The following is a 7198-nucleotide window of genomic DNA, read 5'->3' as shown; positions in this document are numbered from 1 at the left end:
CCTTCAAGGCTCAGGGGTCCACGATTATCTTCTGTGTCTGTGTTAATTGGTTTCCCTTTTCTTTGTTGAAGAGGGTCTGTGCAATCCTTCTGCCTAGTCTGCCATCTTGCCGGAACTGTCGTCAGGCTCACTTTACAATGGTAATGCTGAGAAATCGTACTAAATGTTGAGACATGTTGAAACAATGACTCATAAATTAGAATAATAATTTCTAGGTCCCTGCAGCTACTTCTGTGGCTCTCTTTATAGATTTTCTAGCATTTGTAAGAAATTGACCAATAGTAAGGAAATTAACCCCGTTTCGTTTACTAGGACCGATTAGGGGGCTAAAGAGTAGGTCTTATTTGAGTTGTTGTCACTACTGCTGTTGCTGACTAGTTGATCCTGACTCATGGAAACCTCATGTGTGTAGAGTATAACCGCTCCATAGGGTTTAAGACTGTGAGCTTTCAGAATAGGTAGATAGACCTGTCTTCTGAGGTGCCGCTGGGTGCGTTTGAACTGCTAGTAGTTGAGCACTTAACCGTTTGCTCCATCCAGGTACTCATACTGTAAACACACACACACACACTCAAAAAAAAAAAACCCTGCTGCCATCAAGTAGATTCTGACTCATAAGGGACCCCCATAAAGTTTCCAAGGCTTTAAATCTTTAAAGATTGCCTCATCTTCCTACCAACCTTCTGGTTAGCAGCCAATTGTCTTACCCCTATAGCTCCTTACTGTAAACTCAGTAAATATAAATTTGAGAAAAATTCTCGAGGATTTCCTATTCACTTGTTGTGCATGGATCACTGAGGCACTTAGTCAGTCATTCTTTCTTAGAATGTGAACATAAAAAAGAGGTTCTAAAAAAGCAGCATGAACAAAATGCACATTCTCCAGATAAGGATAAACTGCCTGGCTTGGCTTTCTTGTCTATCTCCATTAACAGGATTCAGTAGTTGTCAAAGTCAGCAGTCTGCTCTGATGTATGTAATCACCCTCCTCTGATTTATCTGAAAAGGTTTTACTGAGAAAAATTGAAAGGATCAGAAAGAACCACAACATTGGCCATGTTTTGAAATATATACAGTTTTCCTAAGCTTGCTATCTGGCTTCCCTAATGATACAGATTGAATTGTGTCCCAAAACATGTTTTAAATCCTAACACCTATACATGTGGATAGGAGCTCTGATGGCGTAGTGCCTAAAGCACTTGACTGCTAACTAGAAGGCTGGCGGTTCAAACCCACCAGCCACTCCTCAGAAGGAAGGTTGGGGAATCTACTTCCATAGTGATGCTGCCTCAGAAACCCAATGAGGAGTCGCTATGAGTCGGTCCAACTTGATGGCACATAACAACAAGAACAACAACATGCATGTGGATAAGGAGCTCTGGTGGTATAGAGGTTAAGGCATTTAACTGTTAACCAAAAGTTTGGTATTTCAAACTCACCAGCTGCTCCATGGAAGAAAGATGGGACAGTCTACTTCCGTAAAGATTTACAGCCTCGGAAATCCAATGGGTTAGAATTGAATTGATGGCAATGAGGTGTGGTTTTTTTTTTTTTTGAGTTATACAGGTGGGTATGGGAGCTCTGGTAACATAGTGCCTAAGGCACTTGACTGCTAACCAGGAGGCTGGTGGTTCAAACCCACCAGCCACTCCTCAGAAGAAAAGTTAGGCAATCTACTTCCGTAGTGATACTGCCTCAGCAACCCAAGGAGGGGTCAATGATTGTGTTTTAAGCCAATCACTTTTGATATACAAAAGGAGCAGTTTAAGACACAGAAGCAAGCAACTACAGATGGGGGGAAATAGATGCCATGCCCCAAGAAGATTGTCAAGGAACAGAGAACAGCAGTTGAAAAGAGATAGAGACTTTCTCCCAGAGCCAATAGCCAGTGCCCTGAATTCATATTCCTAGCCTCCTAAACTGTAGGAAAATAAGTTTCTGACATTAAAGTCACATGCTTATATTATTTCTGTTTTAGCAGCACTGAGAAACTAAGACATCTGAGTTCTAATGTTGGCCACCAGTGGTGAGTAGGTAACTTGTCACTTTTACCACATTTCTGGGTGTTACTACTTGTCTACTACATGAGGCTGCCTCCTCTTAATGCTTTATACCCAACTCTTGCTCCCACACCCAGAGAGTTCTGCCTACATTTCCAATGTCATCTGGTCTGTGGACTCAATTCCAGGATTTCACACAGGCCTATCCACTTTACCTTGTCCAACACAGGATAAGCCCCTACCCCTTAAACCAAACTCTGCTATTAAAGTCACTGGGCAGTGGAGGCCTTTGTCTTTGCATTCTTAATCAGCTCTCCATGTACCCAGGACCCAACAATGAGGGCATCTGTTGTCAATCTAATATTAGCAACAAACACAAGTCGCATCATCTTGTATAAAGAGAATATTGAGGGAGAAACATTTGGTCACTGGCAGAGACGTGGCAGCATTACACAAGGAGGTCTGTCAAATGCCAGTGCTGTCTGTTATTCAGGGGAGTAGAAGGCTTGGAGGAGTAGGAAGAGAAAGAGGGGAAGGAAAAGAGAAGATGGAAGAGCATAAATCTTGCTTTCTTTCCTTCTGTTCTGTCCTAAGAAAACATGGTCTACTCCACAGAACTCCTACAATAACTGGTGCTAGGTCAAGTCACAAGGTGGACTGTGACCCCAGGAGGACTTGAATGGTACATAGCCAGAAAATAGCCATGCCTGAATTTTGGCATATTTAAGGGCTGCCTGTAGCAGTGGGTCTACTAAACAGAACAAGTCATCTGAATTAAAAACTTTTGGCCATGTGACATGACTTGTTTGGAACAGAGGTCAACTCTCAAAGGCCAATAGGCCAACTCTGGCCTCTGAAAATGCTCTATTTGGTCATCAGAGCTTTCAAACATTTTTTTCAATTGGATGCCAACATTAATTTTTTTTTTCGAAAAAGTTCAGCTATCCATCAAAAATAAAATAAAATTTAAAAAATAATTTTTTTTCCTACAAAATTCCATGTTTCCAGCTTCTCTTGACAATTTAGAAAATGATTGCCCGTGATCCACATTCCTACCTAACAGTCTTGTTGTTGTTGTTATGTGCTGTCGAGTCGGACCCGACTCATAGTGACCCCTCCTTGGGTTTCCGAGGCGGTGTCACTATGAAAGTAGATTGCCCAACCTTCCTTCTGAGGAGTGGCTGGTGGGTTTGAACCGCCAGCCTTCTGGTTAGCAGTCAAGTGCCTGAGGCACTATGCTACCAGAGCTCAGTCTTGGTAAACAAAATGGGCCATGAACCCATAGGGCCTGGCAGAACCACTGAGACTATGGCCCCTAGCTGCCCTTCAGATCTGGAATTAAACCACACCTGTGGTTTCCAACCAAACCAACAGGCATATGAGTTGAACAGTTACCTCAAGTAGATACACTCCTTGGAGAGAACAATCATGGGAGAAAGAAGGGCTGCTTATGCACAGGGAGACAGCTCAGGGGGCAGTAGTGCATGGAGGGATGGACACAGGGAAGAGGTAACTATGGAGAGAAATGGGAGGGGAGCTGTTGCATTGTGGTAAACTGTGGTCAATGTCATGAGACAAAATATATGTGAACCGCTGTATGGAAAGTGAATTTGCTCTGTAAACCTTCACCCAAATCACAAAAAAAAAAAAAAAAAAGAAAGAAAGAAAGAAAGAAAGGCCATGAGCAGCTCTGTTCACTTCGACAGATTGTATCATCCCTGTAGGAATATAAATTTTTGACCAGGGGTCAAGCATCTCACATGAGAGGTCAGGAAGAGATCTGTGACAGGTTTTCTCCAATTCAGCAGCCTCTGGCTATTGTGAGCCCTGAGCAGCACTGGAAGAAAGCAGGAGAAGAACAGCATTTCAAGGAAATACAAATTCCCAATGCAGGAAAATCAAGGTCATCGCCACAGTGACGAGGGAGAGAAACATAGCCAACCAGCACAGCCTAGACACTGTGAGCTTCAACAAAGAGAAATAGAAATTTGGCCAAGAAGCTGACACTGAGCCTTGTCACGTGTCCTGTTTGCTGGACTGAAAACTGGGAAATGGTGGGGGCAGGAAGGAAGAATGTGTCCTCTTTGTGGCCCCACATACTTCCCCTGGGCCTCAAAAGAAGAAAAACATACCAGGACCCTCATTGGTCATTGCCGAAAAACTTAAACTCCCATCCATCCTGCAGCCTAACTCCCCATGGACCAAATGCTAGATGGGTGGTTCTTAACCTTGACTGCACAAGAATCCCCCTGGGGGTTTTACATTTTTGTACTCCAGCCTATTAAAACGGAATTTCTGGAGGTGGGATACAGGCATTGGTGTTTCTAATGTAATTCCAACGGGAAGTCAATTTTGAGAACCAAGTGATAGAACTTCTCACACTTAAACTTCCCCATGAGTCATCTGGGGGCATATTCTCAGTCATAAGTGTGGGGTGGATTCTGAACATCTGCATTTCCAACAAGCTCCAAAGGTGATGCTCATGCTGTGTGGGTCCCCAAACCACATTGGGAGTGACAAGGGGCTAGAGCACTTTTCCTTCGTCATTCTCTTCTCCAGTACTTTAGCAGGGAAAACTGCTGGTCTATCTCTCATGAGTCCAAGAATAAAATAATAATAATAATAATGAAAACATCTATAATAACTAAACTTTGTTGTAGGCTTCTTCTTGCCAAACATTGCACTAAAGTTACATTTTATTTAATACTGCAATAAGAAGTGAAATAATTGTCCTTATCTTGGACTGGCTATAGTGCTTACTTACAGTAATTTATTTAATCTTCAAAACCACCCATTTTAAGGAAGGGGAAGCTGAGGCATGGAGGAATTAAGCTTGCCACGGTCTCACACTTAGTAAGTGCAGAGATGGATTTTGAATACAAGGAGCTGTAGTCTCAGAGTTATGTATAACTTGTCCGTGGTCACTAGTAAATGGCAAAGCTGGAGTTCAAATCCTCATCTACTTTACAAACTAAGCTCTTGGAAGAAAAATGGGTGATATTTTCAAAGTGCTAATCAGGGTTCTTAGTACATTGTTGTTGAATACTGTCAACTGATTCCAAGTCATAGTGACCTCATGTGACTGAGAAGAACTGTCCCACAAGGTTTTCTTGACTATAATCTTTATGGAAGCAGATCATCAGGTCTTTCTCCCACACAGTGACTGGGTGGACTTGAACTGCCAACTCTGTGCTGTGTTGATGTTGTTGTTATGTGCCGTCGAGTCGGACCCAACTCACAGCGACCCCTTCTTGGGTTTCTGAGGCAGTATCACTATGGAAGTAGATTGCCCTATCTTCCTTCTAAGGAGTGGCTGGTGGGTTTGAACCACCAGCCTTCTGGTTAGCAGTCAAGTGCCTTAGGCACTATGCTAGCATTTAACCATTTGTGCCACCAGGGCTCCTTTGGCACATTGTAGGCATGCGTAATATAGTAGTGGTTTCCAGTCCCTTTTCTCTACTTCCCTTCACCTTTTTCCGAGAGAAGCCAATGTAAACTTTACTCAAGTAGTGTAGTGGGTATATAATGAGAGAGAAAAAGGAACACAGGAAATGACTCCTTAAAGAAGCCAAAAATATCAATCACTAGAGTGGAGGAAGGGAGGGATTTGACAGTAGGCACACCCATTTCTTGGAACCAAGCAACCATGGGGCATTTACAGCTGGTCTGGCGTCTGCAGCATCAGTTGATGCTTGGCAGAACTGGCAGGAAATGAACAAGGATGCTCAGGACAGTCATTGCTCCCAAATAAGTGGCCTGTTCCATTTGTCAGACATGACTGGGAAAAAGTGACCAAAAGGACCACTGTGAGCAAGGATGGGCTAAAATGTCTCTGAGAGCCCTGAACAGCTTTCGCCCTGATTTTGAAGCTGACTGCTCCTAAGACACATTTCTTTGGAGCAGGGACAGACGGATTACCCAATAAGCAAGATAAGCATGGGCTTACTCGTGTTTATTTACTAATCTATAGTGAACAATTTTGTCCAGGAATTCGTCCCTTGTGATAATGTGTCCAAAGTACATTATTATCTTATCATCCTCCCTTCTAAGGAGCTTTCTGGCTTTACTTCTCCCAAGACAGATTGGTTCATTTGTTCACATAAAATTTTTCACTAAGAATTAGTAAGTAATCACAAGTAACCTGTGCTTACCTTGCTTACTGTGTACTCCATTCCTAAGGAGACTAAAATCTGAAAAGAGGCTTTGATTTGGTAGGAAGGTACTGTGGGATTGGGAGAGAGACAGATGCCAGCCACATATAGAAGCAGAGCCTTTGATGTGGTGAAAAAATGTGAAATTGTTCACTATAAATCAGTAAGAAAGCCCAAGTAAACCCATGCTTACCTTGTTTATTGGGTAATCCAATGCTGCTTGAGGGGCTCTACCACCAGCAGTTTTGGAAGGGCCTGAATATTGCTGTGGTATCTTGGGGGTAAACTATGGTGTAGTGAGTGAAACTACTTGACTGTGTCTCCAGATAAACTGTAAGCTCCATGTTATGTTGTATCTCCAATACCTAGTACATTGCCTGGCACAGAGGGACTGCCTCCTCAACAATATTTGTTGAATGAATGAAAGAAAGTCTTGTATTAGAATATGAGAAACAGAGTTTATGTTCTGACTCTATAAGTTATTTCAACCTGCCCCCACCCCCCTTTATAACTGGATATCTTATTTTAACAGAAAATTAATGTGAAAGCAATAATGCTATTGTTGCTTTTCCTGTTAAGGGCCATTGAATCAGCTCCGACTCACAGTGACTCTATGTACAACAGAATGACACACTACCTGATCCTGCACCATCCTCACCATTGTTGTTATGAGCCCATTATTGCAATCACTGTGGCAGTCCATCTCATTGAGGATCTTCCTCTTTTTCACTGACTCTCTAATGATGTCATTCTCCCGGGACTGGTCCCTCCTGATAACATGACCAAGGTGCGGAAGACAAAGTCTCATCATCTTGTTTTCTAAGGAACGTTCTGTCTGTACTTCTTCCAAGACAGATTTGCTGTTTTTCAAGAAGTCCATGGTATACTTAGGAGCTCTGATAGCACAGTGCCTAAGGCACTTGACTGCTAACCAGAAGGCTGGTGGTTCAAACCCACCAGCCACTCCTCGGAAGGAAGGTTGGACAATCTACTTCTGTAGTGATACTGCCTCGGAAACCCAAGGAGGGATCTCTATGAGTCAGGTCTG

Source organism: Orycteropus afer, unplaced genomic scaffold, assembly GCF_000298275.1.
Source record: "Orycteropus afer afer isolate SDZICR_OR568_19922 unplaced genomic scaffold, OryAfe1.0 scaffold00047, whole genome shotgun sequence".
NCBI lineage: Eukaryota > Metazoa > Chordata > Mammalia > Tubulidentata > Orycteropodidae > Orycteropus > Orycteropus afer.
This window is presented reverse-complemented; position numbering follows the sequence as displayed.